The sequence below is a fragment of the Perognathus longimembris genome, chromosome 2 (assembly GCF_023159225.1).
Source record: "Perognathus longimembris pacificus isolate PPM17 chromosome 2, ASM2315922v1, whole genome shotgun sequence".
Lineage (NCBI taxonomy): Eukaryota > Metazoa > Chordata > Mammalia > Rodentia > Heteromyidae > Perognathus > Perognathus longimembris.
This window is the reverse complement of record NC_063162.1, coordinates 84,851,349-84,872,269: the sequence shown is the minus strand read 5'-3', so window position 1 is coordinate 84,872,269 and position 20,921 is coordinate 84,851,349. Positions and strand designations below refer to the sequence as shown.

Below are 20,921 nucleotides of genomic sequence, written 5' to 3'. Positions count from 1 at the left end.
GCTAGGTGGTCTCTGAAGTCCTTCCCAAATGCAAAACTTAACACACCAAAATTGAGGAAAGTAGCGAAGGGCAAGAAAAGGTCGGTGGACATAGGATTAGACATTCAAAGTGCAAAAAATTTGATCAAGTGAAACTTTGTAGCCACTCTCACAACATCTCCCAAAGGGATTATCTGTCTCCTCCTTGAATGACTTTGAAAGAGGTCCTAAACTGGTGAATAATATGTCCATTGTGTGCTTATCAGTGTACTAAATTACCTAAGGTAAAACTCTTACATTATTTCTTTTCATTGTTTCTTCTTTGAGGATTTTATTTTATTTTATTTCAAATTTTTATTATCAAACTGATGTACAGAGAGGTTACAGTTTCATACGTTAGGCATTGGATACATTACTTGTACTGTTTGTTACCTCGTCCCTCATACCTCCCTCCCTTCTCCTTCTTTGAGGATTTTAGTGTATATATCTTATATTATATATCTATTGCAGTTCTTTTTGTTTGTAAGGAAGATCTTGGCATATAGCCCAAGCTACATTGATACTTCCTATGTAGTTCATGCTGACCTTGAGTTTACAAATCTCCAGTTACAGCCCCCCTAAATGTTGGGATTACAAACATGTGCCACCAAACATGACTACTATAGCATATATACGTTTCTTCCATGCAACAGAAATTGTCATGTTTATTGTTATGATATATTTTACATCAAGCACTTGGAAGCAAAATTCAATCTCTGGATTTAATATACATCCTTTATAATTACATCTAATCATTATCTGAAAATACACACTGAACTAAGTCAGCTAGTGAATAAAATAAGTAACTGTAAACTATAAACTTCAGGTCCTGCATGATCAGTTAAGTCTCCATGCCACTGTGTTTTAGTCTCAATTCACATTTGTTTCCATCACATAGACATCCTTTTTGAGTTATCTTAGACAGAAGAGCCTAACAAAGGGAAGCTATCTTATCTTAAAGGAAATTCAGTTTAATACTGTTGCAACCTGCCAGGGCACCCCTGGGGACTTGTAGCCTTCTGCTAGCTTCTGATCCCATGGTTCCATTCACCAAGGTTTTTATTGGGTTCATATAGGCAAGTATGTGCAGAAAGGTATAAACATCAACATGTGACAATATTTTGTATACAAGTGTTTGAAGACTTTCTCAGGAACTAGAGCTAAACAGTAAACAACTTACAATTTGCATAAACCTTAGTCTACCCCCAGGCTTCCGCTCAGTTTGGAGTGGAATTAGCCCACACCCAGGATAGACCTGAATTCCTGTTAAGCCTGGACTCACTGACTTTTCCAGGAAACTCTATTCTGAGAGTACGTTGGGAGAAGGCCTTCCAAACATCCAATCCTTTCAGATTTCACAGCTGTTTTGGGGGGCTCTCACATAGTACAAAGAGCTTCCCGAAGAAAAATCGGGACTTTTGGGGCTGGGAATATGGCCTAGTGGCAAGAGTGCTTGCCTCCTATACATGAAGCCCTGGATTCCATTCCCCAGCACCACATATTTAGAAAACGGCCAGAAGTGGCGCTATGGCTCAAGTGGCAGAGTGCTAGCCTTGAGCAAAAAGAAGCCAGGGACAGTGCTCAGGAGGCCCTGAGTCCAAGGCCTAGGACTAGCCAACAAAAAGAAAAATCAGGGGCTGGGGATATGGCCTAGTGGCTAGAGTGCCTGCCTCGTATTCATGAGGCCCTGGGTTCAATTCCCCAGCACCACATATACAGAAAATGGCCAGAAGTGGCTCTGTGGCTCAAGTGGCAGAGTGCTATCCTTGAGCAAAAAGAAGCCAGGGACAGTGCTCAGGCCCTGAGTCCAAGCCCCAGGACTGGCCAAAAAAAAAAGAAAAATCAGGACTTTTGATCAGGAGCATTCTGTTTTTGGGTTACTTTGATGCAGCAAAGGTCTGGAAGGCTAAGGAGGAAGTGTTTCCTTTGCCCACTGAAGACATGATCAATAATGACATTGTCACTAAAGAACTTCTTATTAATAACAACATTGCCAATGAAGGACTTCTTATGTTAGCTACTAACTACCTAGACAAAGTTTTAACCAGTATTACAAAAAGAAAACATTAAGAGTAGTATCTCTCCAGGAAATGAAAACAAGAGGGTTTTATTTGTTAAAATAATTAAACGGGGGTTGAGGATATGACCTAGTGGCAAGAGTGCTTGCCTTGTATACATGAAGCCCTGGGTTCGATTCCTCAGCACCACATATACAGAAAACGGCCAGGAGTGGCACTGTGGCTCAAATGGCAGAGTGCTAGCCTTGACTCTGCTAGCCTTGAGCAAAAAGAAGCCAGGGACAGTGCTCAGGCCCTGAGTCCAAGTCCCAGGACTGGCCAAAAAACAAAACAAAACAAACAAAAAAATTAAACGGGGGAGTGGGTTGGGGGAGGGAAGGTGGGAAAAATGAGGGAGTGCGTAACAAGTATAGCAAGAAATGTTCTCACTACCTTATGTATGTAACTATAACCCCTCTGTACATCAACTTGATAAATAAATTTAAAATAATAAAATAAAAATAAGGTAGTATCTGAGGGACTGGACTCTCCCTTTTAGGCTTATTCTTTCTATGAATCTAAAGATGGGATATGAAGGATTGATTCCTCCCTCATTCCAAGGTCAAGCAAGAGCAGGTTTGACCACGTGCCTGTCCTCAGGCAGGTGATTCCAAACTGGGCCTGGCCAAGGATACCACCCATGGTCCCCAGGGGACAATAGTCCCTGACCCCAGGCGGAGCATTTTACTGGGCCCCTAGGAGACTATAACCCATTTTCTGTTTTCTACTTCCTTGTTAAGCCCTATATAAGCCCACTCCAAAATCCAGTCCCAGGTGCAACCTCCAGTCCTGAGGGAAGGTCTGTGCCCTTGCTGTTCCTCAATAAACAGTCCTCACCTTGACAATGAGTTAGGCTTATTCCTTTTCCATTCCCCTCCATTTTTTCAACAATATTTATAAATACAAGCAAGATTGTGTTTTCCCTTCTATAAATAATCTTTGAAATGCTGAAAGGGTGCCAGCTGAGGTTCTCTTCTGTAGTGAAGCTTCAGGTGCACACAGATCATCTACTGCTGGACCTTCTCAAAGTATTCTTTGGAAGCTGTTGGACTTGGCTTCATTGTAGGAAAATCTGGTGTCCAGTTTGCTGTGCAGACTTCTCCATGGGTTTCCACAAACTATAATGCCTTCACCAAGTGGAAGTTCTCTTCCACACCAGCCACTGGCAGGTCACTGACACTCAGATGCTTAATGAGTCCATTGGGGTCAATTGTGAAGAGACCTCTGAGTACAAGATCAGGACCTTCTATTAGCATACCACAATTCCGGGAAATGTGTTTGGTTAAATCTGATAAGAGTGAGCATTGTTCATGTGGCTCAAGCCTCCATTCTTTCTTCATGTATTGATCTAGGCAAAATGGATAAAGTGGGAGTCCACTGAAACTGCAACGACCTCACAGCTCATGTCACCAAACTCATTGGCTTTTTCACTAAAAGCAAAAATTTCTGTAGGACACACAAAGGTGAAATCCAAAGGATAGAAAAGCCCCAAGTATTTCCCCTGAAAGTCATCAAGGCTAAGTAAGCTCTTTGAACTCTCCATTGGAAATAGCTGTGCCTTTAAAGTAAGGTGCATGCTAGGTGACAGCAGGAGCCAGAAGTTAAGAAACTAGTGCTCAAGGCAAATTTTGCTTGAGTAGAGCCAGACCACAGTATGTTTGTCAAGCAAGTTCTTCTAGAAGCAACATGCCTAAGGGCTGCAGAGTCAGAAATGCCCTGAGAGATGGTACTGCATGTCAGGCAACCGAGGCCCAGAGCAACCTCCCAGCAACAGCCACCACCTTTCAAGTGCCTGGAAATATTTTTTTTAAAGAAAAGACTATTATTATCCCCCTCAAATAGTTTTTGTTCTTGACTAAAATTCTATTTTAAAAATTTCTGTTTTGCGCTGGGAATATGGCCTAGTGGCAAGAGTGCTTGCCTCCTACACATGAAGCTCTCAGTTTGATTCCCCAGCACCACATATACGGAAAACGGCCAGAAGGGGCGCTGTGGCTCAGGTGGCAGAGTGCTAGCCTTGAGTGGGAAGAAGCCAGGGACAGTGCTCAGGCCCTGAGTCCAAGGCCCAGGACTGGCCAAAAAAAAAAAAAAAAAAATTCTGTTTTATCCCAGTAATTTATGTATATAATGGAATAAATTATAAACATACATGTAACGATTGACTTTTCAGTGCATGGATACTGTTTTTAACAGTAAACAAACCACTATGGTTTAGAAATGCTCCACAAAGTTCATGCTAAATTCTTTTTTTTGGCCAGTCCTGGGCCTTGGACTCAGGGCCTGAGCACTGTCCCTGGCTTCTTCCCACTCAAGGCTAGCACTCTGCCACTTGAGCCACAGTGCCGCTTCTGGCCGTTTTCTGTATATGTGGTGCTAGGGAATCAAACCTAGGGCCTCGTGTATCCGAGGCAGGCACTCTTGCCACTAGGCTATATCCCCAGCCCCATGCTAAATTCTTGGTCAGCAACCTGTGGCACTATTGGAAGATGGCTGAACCATTAAGAGGTGGGACCTAGTGGCAGGAAGTTAGATCACTGGGACACACTCTTTTTTTTTTTTTTTTTTTTTTTCGCCAGTCCTGGGACTTGCACTCCAGACCTGAGCACTGTCTCTGAGCTTCTTCTTGCTCAAGGCTAGCACTTTACCACTTGAGCCACAGCACCACTTCTGGCTTTTTCTAGATATGTGGTGCTGAGGAATTGAACCCAGGGCTTCATGTATGTGAGGCAAGCACTTTACCACTAGGCCATATTCACAGCCCTGGGACATACTCTTGAAGAGAATATTTGGACCCAGACCCTTTTCTCTATGTAAGTATGTAAGTGCCACACACTCACTGATTGTGATTGCATCACTGAAGCATATGGTTCCCCCTCCCCCCCCTCAGTATCTGTGAAGAAAAACAGCCTCCTCAACTCTGTGTGTTATCTCCATGGAAAGTGATTGTGGTCTGGAACCTTCGGAAGTGTGAGCAAAATAAACCTTTTCCCCACTTTTAAGTTTTCCCCAGTGAACAGAAAACCATTGTTGGCGCCAGAAATGTGACTTATCGGTAGAGTGCTTCCCTAGCATGCACAAAGCCCTGGGTTCAATTCCTCAGCACCACACAAACAGATAAAGCCAGAAAGTGGTGCTGTGGTTCAAGTGGTGAAGTGCTAGCCTTGAGCAAAAAGAAGCCAGGGATAGTGCGCAGGCCCTGAGTCCAAGCCCCAGGACTGGGAAACATACAACAACAGCAAAAAGCCACTGTCTTTCACAATGCTATTAGATTTATGGAAGAAGAGCAGGCATATTACAAAGAGTTCTCACACATCCCACATCTAGTTTTTCCTTTTATTTACATTACAGTTTCTTCACATCTAATATGACCATGTTCTGGCTTTTGTAACTCTACTCCAAGCCTTATTTAAATATCTAGAAGTCAATAAGATTGTCAAGATATCATCAGGCCAAGACACATCCCTGGTCAGAAACTAGAAGATGAATGCAAGTAAGAAAAAGAGGACAAGACAACCCCAAGAAAAGATATGTAGTTGGCACACATCCCTTAAGAGATGTGCACTTTTCATTGATTAACTTCTTCAACCCTCCAGTCACCCAAGAAGTAGGCATTGTCCTTACATTCATTTTCACAGAAGCTCAGAGAATTAATCGATCTTTCCAATTTGGAGTGCCAAACTCCAAAGCTCACTGTACTGCACTCCAGTAGGCTACTTCAAAGACAGAGGGTAAGAAGTGTGGCTCAGTGGTAGAGCACTTGTTTATCAGGCCCAAGTCCAAAGGTTCAAACCCCAGCGCTGCCAAAAGAAAAACAATACTGAAAGGAAATATGCTATGTCCCCTATCCATGAACCACGTCCATTCTTTTACCCAAGAGTGAACTGCAAGAGGCTTTTAGCCATTTTCTAACTAAAATGAATCCTTTTTCGGGGTTCATTTATTTAACAAGCATTTTAGCTCTTGCTATGAAATAGAAGTGGCCACACTTTGCAGGAGAGACTTTGGGCAGTGTGGAACACATAGCCTCAACTAGTAAATGTGAGTGTGGAAAGTAAGCATGTTAAGTAGCCAATGAAAACCCCTGCCCTTAACCAACAAGCTTCCAGGAATGATAAACAGAAAGGAACTCTGTATGTAACTACATGATTGGAGTCAGCAATAAAGATGCACCATAGTTAGGAAATCAACAATACCCAGGTCTATAAATGTGTTGTTTGTTCTTCTATCATAGGTGAGTAGGACTTTGATTGAGATCCAGAGGTAAATGGGTAACTCATTTGTCAAGGTTGAGAAACACTGGTTGATTGAGTAGGTTCAATGTGGGTGAGAGACTATGTAAATTAAATCTTGTTTTCTTTTGAGATATATTGTCTATTTGGTTGTTCATGAGATCTTGCAAACCTATACTTGTGACACTTGTGACGGTGCTTACCATTTATTGTACCCAGGGTCCTGTAGGCCCTTTCTGCATTACATGCTAGATGTTCACATTCTCATTTAGCCTTCATGAGCAATAGAGATCCTAATCCTCCTTTCACAAAGAGTGAACTGAGTTTGGGAAGGTTAAATCTTAAGTAACTTAGTAATCACCTAAGATTAAGTAATTGCGTTTTCTGCCTATGTGTGTGGTCTGGTCTGATGCCTGGATTAGGCTGGAAAGTGGAGCTTTCCTATCTTGAATAAATGTAGGGATTGGGGAAAGTAGGTAAATGGCTGGCCCAGAACAGGTCTACCTCCTAGCTTTCAGATGTAAAGATGTCATTCAGAGATGATACAAAACTCAGAATGTTCAGCTAGGCTTGGAATGAAAGGATATGTCAGTAGGAACCAAGGCCCCATGGTCCAGACACCAGGCTAGAAGATTGTGGGGTTGGGGCTTGTACTAGGGTTTGAACTCAGGGCCTCAAGCTTTCTTCTCAAGTACTCTGTCACTTGAGCCATGTATCCCTCCCTGCTTTACTTTTTTTTTAATGTAGGACTTCTTAGTTTGGCCTTTGTCTGGCCTCAAACTTTAATCCTCATACCTATGCTTCCCCATAGTTGGAATTACAGGTATGTATCCACCTCACTCAGCTTGTTGGCTGAGATGGAGTCTTTCTAATCTTTTGCCCCAGCTAACCATGAACTACCATCGTTCTGATCTCTACCTCCTGAGTAGCTGGGATTAACTAGGTTGGAATTTTATGTAAGGAAGCCAAGCTTCACTAGCAAGTGGACTGATGCCTTTCATATGGTTAATTTCAACAAACCTAAGACACAGTTTACTCAAATCCATAGGCCACTTTTTAGATAATCCAGGCATGTGAAAATAACCTTTGCCTACTTTCTAGGGTAGGAGGAAAGTAAGAGAATGGGAAGATTCATAAAATAATAGCAATGATAGGAAAAAACTGAGGCATATAGAACTTTCATAAGGTCACTCAGTTCAGTTGGACTCCCAAGCAAAGACTGCACTCTACCTTTATTCATGTGTGTGTCACTCATAGTCCACTCATTGTCTTTTAAGAAGGCATGAAGACCAAGGAGGTGTGAAGAGCTAGTTTGTGGATTATATGAATTGTGTATTACTGGCCCAAATCCTCAGAGGGCCTAGTGCTGCTTTGCTGTTGTAGGATTGGAAACCTATCCTGGGCTGGCATCACTGGTCTTATGAAGTTCATGTTTTATATATATCCTTTTGTCTTTTTTTTTTTTTGCCAGTCCAGGGTCTTGAACTCAGGGCCTGAGCACTGTCCCTGGCTTCCTTTTGCTCAAGGCTAGCACTCTGCCACTTGAGCCACAGTCCCATTTCTGACCGTTTTCTATGTATGTGGTGCTGAGGAATGGAACCCAGGGCTTCATGTATATGAGGCAAGCACTCTTGCCACTAGGCCATATTCCCAGCCCTATACCTTTGTCTTGAATCCATGTCCTTATGGAAAATACCATTTGCTTTGCTATGGGAAGGGCAACAATGTTCTTTTGTTCCTGCTAGAGTCAGAGGAACAATGATTTCTTTGTCAAGGGTGGAAGAAAAGATAGGCTAGGCAAGAGGATGGGAAGAGTAAATATCAGAATGCTGGCCCTATGTATGAATACATTCTCAAGGCTTTTGCTCCACCACAGCTTGTCCCAAAGGGAAAGGCAAGGAAACAGGATGAACATCTTGTTAGGTTACCTCCTGTTGTCATCCTTTCTGGCCGTAGATGCCCTTGCTGAAGGTGGCTTCTGGAGGAGCATGTGGGTGTTCTTTGGGGGGTTTTATTGTGAATCTCTCCATTGTTTACTTCTCTGACTACAGAAGGTAGTTTGATACCTTGTCAAATCCACCAACTTCCTCTCCTTTCCCTCACTGTGCTGCCTCTGGATCTTGGCTCCTCTAGCCTTCCAGGAAGTTATGGCTGTAGCCTATCTTTCTCAGTGCCCACTTACCCATTAAAACACTCTCTTATTCTTGCTCTGCTCAACAGCAATCTGCCAATTACACATGCAAAAATAACAAGAACAGAAAACATACTACTTCAAATAGACTCATTTGTGGTTTTGCAGGTACGCTTAAATGATGCCATCTCCAAGAACCTCAGCTCTTCCACTAGACTTGTGGTTAAGGTTAGGACAAAGGAGCAGGCAACTGCTAGACTTTTTGCTCTCTCCTAGTTCCATCACCCCCAGTTCCTTTTCCACCTACTCCAATGGACACAAGATAAATCAGATATTTCAGAGTATAATTATAAGTTCATCCCAGGGATGACTCTATACGAACAGACAAATCCTCCTAAATGCTTTTCTTTCTCTTCATTTTTCAAAAAGGAGTACTGAGATTTTAAACTCAGGGCTTCAAGCCAGGCACTTGTAGCTCACAACTGCAATTCTAGCTACTCAGGAGGCTGATAACTGAGGATTGCTGTTCAAAGCCAGCCAGAGCAGGAAAGTCTGTGAGACTCTTGTCTTTAATTAACCACCAGAAAACCAGAAGTGGAGCCCAAGTGGTAGAGTACTAGTCTTGAGCAAAAATGCTCCAGGACTGCACCCAGGCTCTGTGTTCAAGCCCCACAACCAACCAAAGCAATCAAATAAACAAAAACAAAACAAAAAACTGAGTCAGGTCCTCAAGTATGTAGGCAGGTGCCTACCACTTGAGCCATGCCTCTAAATGTTTGTGCTCTGATTGTTGTTGTTATTATTATTGTGCTAGTCCTAGGGTTTTGTTTTTTTTGTTTTGTTTTTTTGCCAGTCCTGGAGCTTGAACTCAGGGCCTGAACACTGTCCTTGGCTTCCTTTTGCTCAAGGCTAGCATTCTGTCACTTGAGCCACAGTGTCACTTCTGGCCTTTTCTATATACATGGTGCTGAGGAATTGAACACAGAGCTTCATGTATACAAGGCAAGCACTCATGACACTAGGCCATATTCCCAGCCCTAGTCCTAGGTTTTGAAGTCAGGGCCTTTGTGTTATCCCTGAGCTTTTTGATCAATGCTAGCATTCTACCATTTGAGCCACATTTCCACTTTTGGATTTTTGGTGGTTAATTGGAGGTTAGAGTCTTAAGAGACTTTTCTGCCTCGGCTGAGTTTGAACCATGATCCTCAGATCTCAGCCTCCTAAGTAGTTAGGATTGTATTGGCCCCCAACTTGTACTATGCTGATTTTTGAGATGGGTTTTGCTTTTTAACCAGGCTATCCTGGACCATAATCCTCTCATTTACACTTTCTTCCATAGCTGGAGTGACAGGCACACACACCCATGCCCAGCTTTTTCTATTAAGATGAGGTCTCATGAGTTTCCCCTTCCCCCTCAGGCTAACCTGCAATCATAATTCCCTCAATCTTGAACCACTAGTGCCTTGCCTCCAAGTATCAATTTACCAGCAGATGTCTCTTTTTTTTTTTTTTTTGCCAGTCCTGGGGCTTGGACTCAGGGCCTAAGCACTGTCCCTGACTTCTTTTTTTTTTTTTTTTGGCTCAAGGCTAGCACTCTACCACTTGAGCCACACAGAACCATCTCTGGCTTTTTATGTTTATGTGGTGCTGAGGAATTGAACCCAGGGCTTCATGCATGGTGGGCAAGCACTCTCCCACTAAGCCACATTCCCAGCCCCATCAGCAGTTAATCTTAAGAGTCCTTTGCTTGGCTTGGGGTGAGGGTAGAAATGGGAAATCAGAATAACAACGTGATGAAAAGTGGGAGCTTATAAGTGTAATGTTTATTTTAGAATTTTTTGTGATAGCTCACAAGCTTAATATTTCTTTTAGAATGTTTTTGTTTTTGCATGTAAGATGCCATGATGGAATGGTTAAGATAGCAAATTTAGCAAATACCTTGAGGCTTTCTAGAGAATTGACAATGGGAATTACAAGTGTTATTTTCCTCAATCATAGCATCTAATGGTTTTAGCTTGGAGATTTTCCCAACTCAGAGATGACAGCAAAAATCTTCAGATTTCAGAAGGTTATGGATTTTAGAATGATGATTCTATTCACTTTGTAGCAATCCTCCTTGGTAGTCCCAAACCTGCTATTTAAATGTGGTGGAGCAAATATGCACTGTAAATGCTCTGGGTGGCTCTAAGGTTGGTCCAAGGGATGATTTGCTATCAAATACCTTTATAGAAACACAAGCTTTGGGTGGCTGGGGATATGGCCTAGTGGCAAGAGTGCTTGCCTTGTATACATGAGACCCTGCACTACATATACAGAAAACGGCCAGAAGTGGCGCTGTGGCTCAAGTGGCAGAGTGCTAGCCTTGAGCAAGAAGAAGCCAAGGACACTGCTCAGGCCCTGAGTCCAAGACCCAGGACTGGCCAAAAAATAAAAAGTAAATAAAGAAAGAAAGAAACACAAGCTTTGGAAATTAAATGAGTTCTGAACAAGTTATCAGTTTCCAAGTTGTTTAGCTTTCTTAATCAGGAAAAATATTGTGGGCCCATATTAATAATAAGTTTTAGCCTTAGATGCCCAAAATAAAAGAACAAAGTTACTGGACTATAGACATCATTACTGTTTGTCCTTTCCAATGCATCATTGCTCTGGTGCTCTACAAAATAAACTGTACTCCATTTGACCCATTCATACTTTCCTGAGCCAGCGAAAGCAATTTTCTTTCTAAGTGCATCTATTGTTCTAACATTCTGGCACAAAATAGTTGGTGGTGTCTAGTAAACAAGGACTCTTGGATGACTATAACAAAACAGAGATTTGTTAAATGGTGCTCTGCTATTAATAAGCTTTACATACAACTCTGGAACATGCCTAAATCATAACAAGGGGAGGTCAAGAACAAGGTGATTCACTGGGAATTTTGCCCACCTCAAAGAATATAAAATACATTTCTTAGTCATTAGCCCCCTAATAGTGTTTTATTCTGGTCACTGATAGGTGATTATAGATGCCATGAACATTGGCATGCCCCCAGGTAGTCAAGGGTTCTTTCTGCTTTTGAATGGCTGCTGTTTTTTTCCTTTTTAGTTTTAAAAGAAGGATAGAATAAAAACTATAAATTCAATCCATAGAGTCTCCAGATTGCTTGCAATTATTATTTAACTTGGGATATTTACTACCAATTAGTTGACTCATTTAAAATAATGTACTGTAGAGAGCTTCATGTATGCTAAAAATATTTTTAATATTAACTTATTAGAGCAATAACTGGGATATTTTTAGCACAATTTAAAGAGTGCTTTAAAATTGAAAGAGTATGTTCATAACTTCCACAGAGTTGGCATGAAACACAACTCCTGAGAAACACACTGGATGATTAACAGTCCATTCAGAATATTAGTTACCCCTGTGTGGAGAGGTATGCAATCTCTGTGGGGTGCACAGAAGCCTCCAACTGTGTTGATGAGGATTTATTATTTATAATGGATTAAGAGTAGCTTGTATTTTATATCCTTTATGCTTCTTTGAGTGCCTAAAATATTTCATGATAAATTAAATATTCACACATATTTTCCATGAGTTTGTCTAGGCAGGAACAAACAAAGCCCCAAATGTACTTCTAACTTATGTGTTCGGGAAGGGGGACATTACTGAAGTTTGAACTCAAGGTCTCCCATTTGTTAGACAGGAGCTCTACCACTTGAGGTACGGCTCCAGTCCCTTTTTGCATTGGTTATTTTTGAGGTAGGATCATGCTTCATGCCAGGACAGGTCTGGGCTGTGATCCTCTTTCTTACATATGCTTACCCATGTTGCTGGGGATGACAGTGTGTTCACCCCCTGTAGCTGGGATAATGGCCATGTAACATGTCCCCACACTCAGCCATTGGTTGCGATGGACAAATCTGGCTTTGAATGAACTATATGATATCCCAATTTGCAGATTACAGGCTGGGCCACCACACCCAGCTTATTTCACACATCTTGATGTCCTTGTACCGTTTTTGTTTGTTTGTTTTTTGGGTTTTTGTTTTCTTTTTGTGTTGGCCGAAGGGCCTCAGGTCTAAAGTCTGGAGGTTTGAATGCTGTCCTTGAGCTTTTGTTGCTCAAGGCTAGCTCTCTATCACTTGAATTACAGGTTTATTTCCAGTTTTTTTCTTTGTTAATTGGAGATAAGTGTCTCCTGTATTTTCCTACCTAGTCTGGCTTCAAACTGCAATCCTCAGAGCTGGGAATGTGGCTTGGTGGTAGAGTGCTTGCCTAGCATGCATAAAGGTCTTGGTTCCATTCCTCATACCACATAAACAGAAACAGCCAGAAGTGGTGCTGTGGCTCTAGTGGTAGAGTGCTAGTCTTGAGTCAAAGAAGCTTAGTGACAGTGCCCATTCACACCCTGAGTTTAAGCCCCAGGAATGGCAAAAACAAACTGCAATCCTGAGTAGCTAGGATTACAGGTGTGAGCAAGCACCAAGCAAGACGAACCAGCATTCTCCCATGGATTTGCTTCTTATCTTCCAGTGTTTCTTGGTCATTGTCTGTCATGCTCAAAATTGCAGGAATTAATTCTTGGACAAGGGGCAAGGCTTTTCCACAAAGTCTCATGTTAAATGATCTCATTTTAACATGAAGTATGACATTTTATTCTTAGGAGGAGCTCCTGGCCTCCCCCAAGACCTACTAAGGTTAATTTTCTGCACCTTTCCCCTACCCGGCACTTCTAGCCTTACATTTGAAGGAACAGAAGTCCGTCATACTATTTGCATATTTCTGTTGTTCCCTGCTTCCTTTCTAATAGGCACTATTGAAAATATGGCATCGTTATTACATGGGAGTAGCCTTCCCAGAATCCAAGGCTCTTTTCCATAAAAAGTTTATAAGTAAAAAAGGGCCAGAGTCCACATGGGTCAGCCTTTACAAGATGTGGGAAACTAATCATGACTCTGTTTGGTCTCTCCTCAAAGCAAATGAGAAAACTGCTTTGAAGGCAAATGTTAAAATAAATATTACCAAGATGCTTATCTTGCCCTGTTTAAACACACTTTAGCACATTGAACAGTTTCTCCTTTTAAAACTTTGTTCTCCAAAATTTTAGATATTACTAATTGTGTAACATTCTACCACAAGTGTAGGTCTCTGGTATATCTTCTGTGTAATTATTCCAATGGGATCATTCATATCATCTTGGTGAAGTATGCTTATTTTTCCAAAGTACAATTGGCCAAAAGTGAAATCCTCAAACTCAAAATCTGTGGCTTCATAAAAGACAACAGAGAGGTTTTGTAGGCATTGTGTATGCCTTTGTGGCATGAATGGCTTCAAGGCCTTTGGCTCAGTAGCTGATTCTATTACCTCTCTTTCCCTTCAGTCCCCCCACAAAAGAAATTTGGGATCCCTAAAACTAGAACTAAGCATTAGAAGTCAAGATCTCAAAGAGTATCTAGAAATGAGCATTGTTACATTATACATGGCAAGGACATCGAAGAAGGAACTGGGGCACAAGTCATGTCCCTCAAGGTCTTGTGGTTTGACAAATGAAGCCAGGACTTAGGTTGTTTTGGTTCTGTGGTCAGTGGTCTTGTAGGAATGTTCAAGGCTTGTCTGGAATCAGTCTACATCTGTGAGGAACCTGGAGTAAACTATTACTATCAGAAAAATAATCACAACTATGTTCTTCAGAGGAGAAAGCAGTTACCTCAAGTCCAAGAAAGTTGATACCTTTGTTCCTAGGTGGAAGAGTACAATGATTTATCCTTGTAAGGATTAAATTAGCCATAGTACATTTTGTCTATTCTAGACAGTGGCTTTGGGAAGCATGAATTATAAAATGGGAGACTTTTAAAGTGATTTTAGTCTTAGTGATCTCAGTGTAGTCATCTGACAATTCTTTTTCAGTCTTTCCAAATTGGTTTAGAAAAGATGACAAGTCATTTATTACTATTATTTAATTCTCAAACCTGTAAAGGTATGAAGAATACTCTAGACAGAGAATCAGTTGGTAGTAGGCATAGAAACTCAATAAAGCAAGGTCATTGATTAGGCTTTGATGAGGACTCTAAGTTATACAATATTTACAATTATGGGAGGCTAGGAATATGCCTTAGTGATATAGTGCTTGCCTAGCATGCACAAAGCCCTGGATTCTATTCCTCAGCACCACATAAATAGAAAAATCTGGAAGTGGCACTTTGGCTCACGTTAACCTCAATGATTTCTTTTTTTTTTTTTGGCCAGTCCTGGGCCTTGGACTCAGGGCCTGAGCACTGTCCCTGGCTTCTTCCCGCTCAAGGCTAGAACTCTGCCACTTGAGCCACAGCGCCGCTTCTGGCCGTTTTCTGTATATGTGGTGCTGGGGAATCGATCCTAGGGCCTCGGGTATACCGAGGCAGGCACTCTTGCCACTAGGCTATATCCCCAGCCCAACCTCAATGATTTCTAAACACCTTATTTCCAAATATAGTCACAGGCTGGGAATATGGCGTAGTGGCAAGAGTGCTTACCTCATATACATGAAGTCCCAGGTTTGATTCCTCAGCGCCACATAAATAGAAAAGGCCAGAAGTTGCGCTGTGGCTCAAGTGGCAGAGTACTAACCTCGAGCAAAAAGAAGCCAGGGACACAATGCTCAGGCCCTGAGCTTAAGCCCCAGGACTGGCAAAAACAATTTTCAGTTTTGTGCTTTTTCACCCATGGTTGGCACTCTAATACCTGAGCCATACCTCCACTTCCAGCTTTTTGGCTCGTTCATTAAAGAGAAGATTCTCAAGGACTTTCCTGCCCACACTGGCTTCAAAGCACTATCCTCAGATCTTAGCCTCCTGAGTAGCTAGGATTATAGGCTTTTTTTTTTTTTTTTAACAGTTTCTTACCTGCCAACCTATGGCCCAATTATGTGGACATACAAGTGATGAAAGAAAGTCTTCATCTTAATGCAAATTACATTTTTACAAATAACGTGAAAAATACAATTTAATGTGAAGTATATTCAAAAGGAAAACTAAATGGGGTAAAGGACTGGAAAGAAAGCCAACTATGATGGAACACACCTATAATCCTAGCACTAAGCAGGCAAAAGCAGAAGGATTTTTTGTTGTTGGTGGTGGTTGTGAGGCTTGAACTCAGGTCCTGGGCACTGTTCCTAAGCTTTTTCACTCACGGGTAGTGTTCTACCACTTTGAGTCACAGTACCACCTCTAGTTTTCTGACGGTTAATTGAAGATAAAAGTCTCACAGACTTTCTTGCCTGGGCTGGCTTCGAATTACAATCTTGAGATCTCAGTCTCCTGAGTAACTAAGATTACAGAGGTGAGCCACTAGTACCCAGCTGAGAAGGATCTTGAGTTAGAGATCATCTTGGTGTTGATTTTAACTCCAGCATGAGCTATATAGCAAGCTCCTGTAGCAAAGAATGTTAGCCCAATTCAGGTGGTAACATTTGAGTAGGAACATAAGAAATCAGATAAGTTATATAGCTATCTGGAAAAAAAAAATAACATTCTAGGCATGAGGGAGCATATTTACATTGTTTTAATTTTTTAACATATATAGAAGTAGATCAAATCATCACTGGCAATTTAACCATTGTTCTGCTACTATGCTTCTGACCTATCACCAGCCTACCTTCCCCCACTAGATTATTTTAAAGAAAATCAAGACATCATTAAATACATATTCAGTATGTATTTTGAAAGATAAAAACATTTTTCTCTGTACCAACACAGACACGATATCAAAATCACCTTTTAAAAAAGTTATCAATAATTCTGGTGGTGCTTTTTTTCTAGTATGGAGGATTGAATTTAGGAACGTGTACTAATTCATTCTGAACCACACAAATGTCCTTTTACTTTTAGTTTATTTTTCAGATAAGATCTCATCCCGCTTTTTCTCAGGCCTTATACTGCAGTCTCCCTATCAAATAAACAAACCAATAAATAGTATGTACATAGTTTATCTATAAATATGCCATTTTGTGTAAGGACTTTGAACATCTGAGGATTTTGGTATCTTCAAGGAATCCTGGAGCCAATTTCCTCTATAGGAAATTCTGAGTTACTACATTGCCAGTTGGTTTGTTAAAGTCAATCTTTAAGTAAGAATCTGCAACATTTGAAAAGTAGCAAGGAAGATAGTGTGACCACAAAGCCATACTAAACCAATGCTCTGAGCCTCACAAAGGGAAACAAAAGCAGGGTCAGAGTCAAGAGACCAGTTCAACAAGTAGGAGAAGGTGCACAATGTTATCAAGATATAATGGACAGGATAGTGCTGGCAAGAAGAAGTGAGCAGAACTCTACCTCCTCAAGAAGTGTTGCCCTTTGGCCTCAAGAGAAGCAATGTAGAGATGACATTGCCCTGACCTTGAGATCCTTTTTTCTTCCCCCAGAAATGCCATAAAGTGTCCAGACAGGAGAGAATAGCAGTCTTTATACACCAATTCCAAATTCTCACAACAATGCTATAAGCTTTATAAAAGATAAAACAGCTATAAAGAAGTAAAGTATTTGGTCTGATGTGGAGAATAGATTTGAGGCCTGGTCTATCTAGCCCCCAAACTGTCCTTGACACTGAAATGTAATGTCATATAATCATTGTTTATTATCTATTTCTTCTCTCTCTTTGAATGATAGGAGGAACATGATTTGAGGCCAGCTTGTGCTACACAGTGAGATACTGTCTCAAAAGACAAACAAACAAACAAAAAACCAGATACAAGAAAGCACCAAGAGTTGGAAACTGGGCACTGTGGCTCACATCTGTAATCCTAGCTACTTAGAAGATTGAGAACTAAGGATCTAGATTTGAAGCCAGCCTCAGTAAGAAGGTCCCTAAGATACTTATCTCCATGTAACCACCCAAAAGCTGTGACAGCAGTACAGTGCTAGTCTTGAGCTAAAAAGCCAAGAGACAACATACAGGCCCTGGTTTCCAGCCTCAGTACTGGTACAAATGAACAAAACCAAAACCAAAAAGCAACAACAACGCAAGGGTTGGTGATGTTACTCAGGACTATGTAAAAGTCCTGGGATCGATTCCCAGCACCATGAACAAACAGAAAATTAAAAGCAACAAAAATTTAAGGTGGCAGTGAGGTGCCAGACTTTGAAGTCAGGCCCCACCACGTGAACCCCATTTTAGAATCGAACCCTGAGCCAATTAGATTTGTACCTGTGTTCTAATCTTGCTTGCACAGCTGATTGTTGTAACCTTGTTCTTTGCCTTTATAAGCCCTGTGTAATCACAGCTCGGGGCTTCCTCCTAACCTCTGCTGTGTCGGTGGGTAGGACGAGGCCCGAGTTGGCAGCTCGTTAAATAAAGCCTTGCCTTGCTTTTGCATTTCGGAGTGTCTGAATCTCGGTGGTCTTCTTGGGGTGGTCTTGAAACTTGGCACAACATTTGGGGTTTCGTCCGGGATGGCCCCAGAGACCCCCGAGACCCCAGACTCCGAAGGTAAGAAAACAGCACTGTGCATTTGTCTTGTCCTGTAATTTGTCTGTCTGTTTTGCTTTTGCTTATACTTGTAGGGCGCGAGTCAGTTTGGTTTTTGGCCAGAACTGACCAGGAGGGCCTCCTAAACGAGACTCAACCCGCCCACCTTGTACTTGGGTCTGCTCCTTCTGCTTATCTGGCAGGAGGTTGTGGGCCAACTTGGGTCCACTCCTCCCGTACCCTGGCAGGAGGTTGTGGGCCAACTTGGGAGATCTCCAACTCATAACTCGGGTCCACTCCTTCTGTACCCTTGCAGGAGGTTGTGGGCCAACTCGGGTCCACTCCTTCTGCACCCTTGCAGGAGGTTGTGGGCCAACTCGGGTCCACTCCTTCTTACAGGAGGTTGTGGGCCAACTCGGGTCCATTCCTTCTGCACTCTTGTAGGAGGTTGTGGCCCAGCTTGGGAGATCTCCAACTCGTAGCTTTTCTTAGGCCTGTGTGCTTTCCTCCTTTTGTATTAATTGTTTTGTTTTTGTAGCCTTTTGAAAGAAATTTGGAAGTAAAATTGTCCTAAATAATTATTGCAAAGCGAGAAAAGGAGAATTATGGCTACCAAAATGTTTAATTGCCATTCCAGCTTCTTTGTAGGTTTTTTGTAACAGTTTCCAGCAGGCCCACAGAGAAGCACAGGTGATTCCTACAAGTTTGTCAAGATCTAATACTGACCCTTAATAAGTTCCAGGTAAGAGAGCATGCTTAAAAACTACTTCTGTGTGGACCACCTTGTTGCTTATAATTGGAGTAAAGTGGCCCCTTATAAGACTCATTGATCTGAATCTGCGGTTCGAAGCCAGCCCGGGCAAAGAAAGGTCCCTGTGAGAGACTTGTCTCTAATCAGCCAGCAGAGTGCTGGGAATGGAGTGGTGTGGAGCTCAAAGTGGTAGGGTGCTAGTCTTGAGCTGGAGAGCTGAGGGACAGCACTCAGGCCCTGAGTCCAAGTCGAAAGTCACTCCTCCTGGGACAAAAGTGATGGAGCATCCAGAGGCAGTAAGCCACTGCTTGGATGGCAGAGATGGTGTCAGATCCTAGAGTCACTACTGTTGGCCTTTCAAAAGTTAAAGCCGGGAAGTCCTAGAAGAATAGTTCATAAGCATGCCTTTCCAATGCCCATGTCTGTCTACTGGGCAGGAATTTACCAGTCATCTGTGATAGTGGTTAGTAAGGGTAAGTTTGTCAAATGAGAGGATAGATTAAAATCTCAACCCCCCGCATTTACTCAAAGCTCTGACTGGCAGTGAGAATTTTAAGCTCATACATCTGTTTAGTAAAGAAAGCTTGTAGACCTGAAATTGTGTCCTTATTGAGATCTGTTAAAGGCCTGCAAAGGTATATTGTTAAAAATTGCAAGATCTGTCAGCTTGCCAATGCCCCCAATCAACAGATTACTAAAGGAGCTCGCCTCTGTGGGAATAGGCCAGGCGTGTATTGGGAAGTAGATTTCACAGAAATTACAAATATTTGCTAGTTTTTGTAGACACCTTTTCAGGATGGGTTGAAGTCTATCCAACAAAGCATGAGACTGCGAATGTAGTGGCTAAGAAGATCCTGAAAGAAATCTTACCCAGGAGACTGAACTCCTTAGAACCACGGTGGAAGGGACCCTAGACGGCATCGCCACTTGGGTTCATTGCTTCCACGCCAGGCCAGCTGACCCCTTTGCCCTGGATGACAACTACCGTGATGGAACATGGGAGGTCTCCAAGCACCCAACTCAGCCGCTTTGCCTTCGCCTCAAGACAGACTAAGGTTATAGGTTCCTGGCTAGGTAAGGTCTACGCCCCTGAGTCAGCCTGAAGAAGTTACAGAAGATGGATGATCTTCACCCATCAGCCCCCCTTTAAAATCAAGGGACCAGAGTTGTTTTTGGGAAGATGAGGCAGGATAAACTAGAGGCATGCAAAATAGAGGTACAGAGACTATTCTTGTAAGAAATGGTGACAGGCCCTTTGGTTTACTACATTGGGCCCTACTGGCCCATGCCTTACCTCTATATCATCCCCTAGACATGCAAGCCATTGAAATGGACAGAATGGAGCCATGATTGGCTCCCAAGGTACCAAAAAGAAAAAGGGGGAAATGAGGTGCCAGACTTTGAAGTCAGGCCCCACCACGTGAACCCCATTTTAGAATCGAACCCTGAGCCAATTAGATTTGTACCTGTGTTCTAATCTTGCTTGCACAGCTGATTGTTGTAACCTTGTTCTTTGCCTTTATAAGCCCTGTGTAATCACAGCTCGGGGCTTCCTCCTAACCTCCGCTGTGTCGGTGGGTAGGACGAGGCCCGAGTTGGCAGCTCGTTAAATAAAGCCTTGCCTTGCTTTTGCATTTCGGAGTGTCTGAATCTCGGTGGTCTTCTTGGGGTGGTCTTGAAACTTGGCACAACAGTTACTTCCGAAGAAGAGGCAAATCAGATAAGAGGAAGTAGATGAAAAACATTAATAATGTTGTGGTTCTCCTGAAGTTTGAGTTGTGTGCTCATGGCTATTTAACACTTGAAAGATCTGATCTAAATTATGTGACTTTTTAAAAAAAATGTATCAGACATCAAATAAACAAAATAGCCAAGATGGAGCTATGTGTGACGACCATGCCTCTGCCATTCATGCATCCATCTGCCGGCTGCTGGCAGGAGTACTTTGGCATCTGGAAGCTGTTGTTTACTGCATCATGGGTGCCAAGAGGTGAGCTGACTCCCATAAGTGAGAAATGAAACACTCACTCAAACTTGAAACCCCCAAGTACACATTCAGTAATTATGCACCAGAGAGTATACTCCATTCAGGGAGAGCATAATTTATTTGTATTTAAACATTCCTTTACAGTTTGACAGCACAGTGATCCCACTGAGAGGTAGCAGGGATTCAAATGTGTCCGTTTATAAACATTTTTCTACATGTCCATCAGGCTGCATAAAGCTGCCAAAGATCACACCTTGGGTTCACTTAGCTTCCTTCAAAGAGACCTGGAGACTTACATTCTCAATTCTCAAGTACATATGTAAAA

General features: G+C 42.2%; 1 pseudogene; it reads right to left on the bottom strand.

Annotated features, from left to right (window-relative positions):
• Positions 1-3,041: 3,041 nt before the first annotated feature.
• Positions 3,042-20,921, bottom strand: part of LOC125344965 — a 30,783-nt pseudogene continuing 12,903 nt past the window's right edge.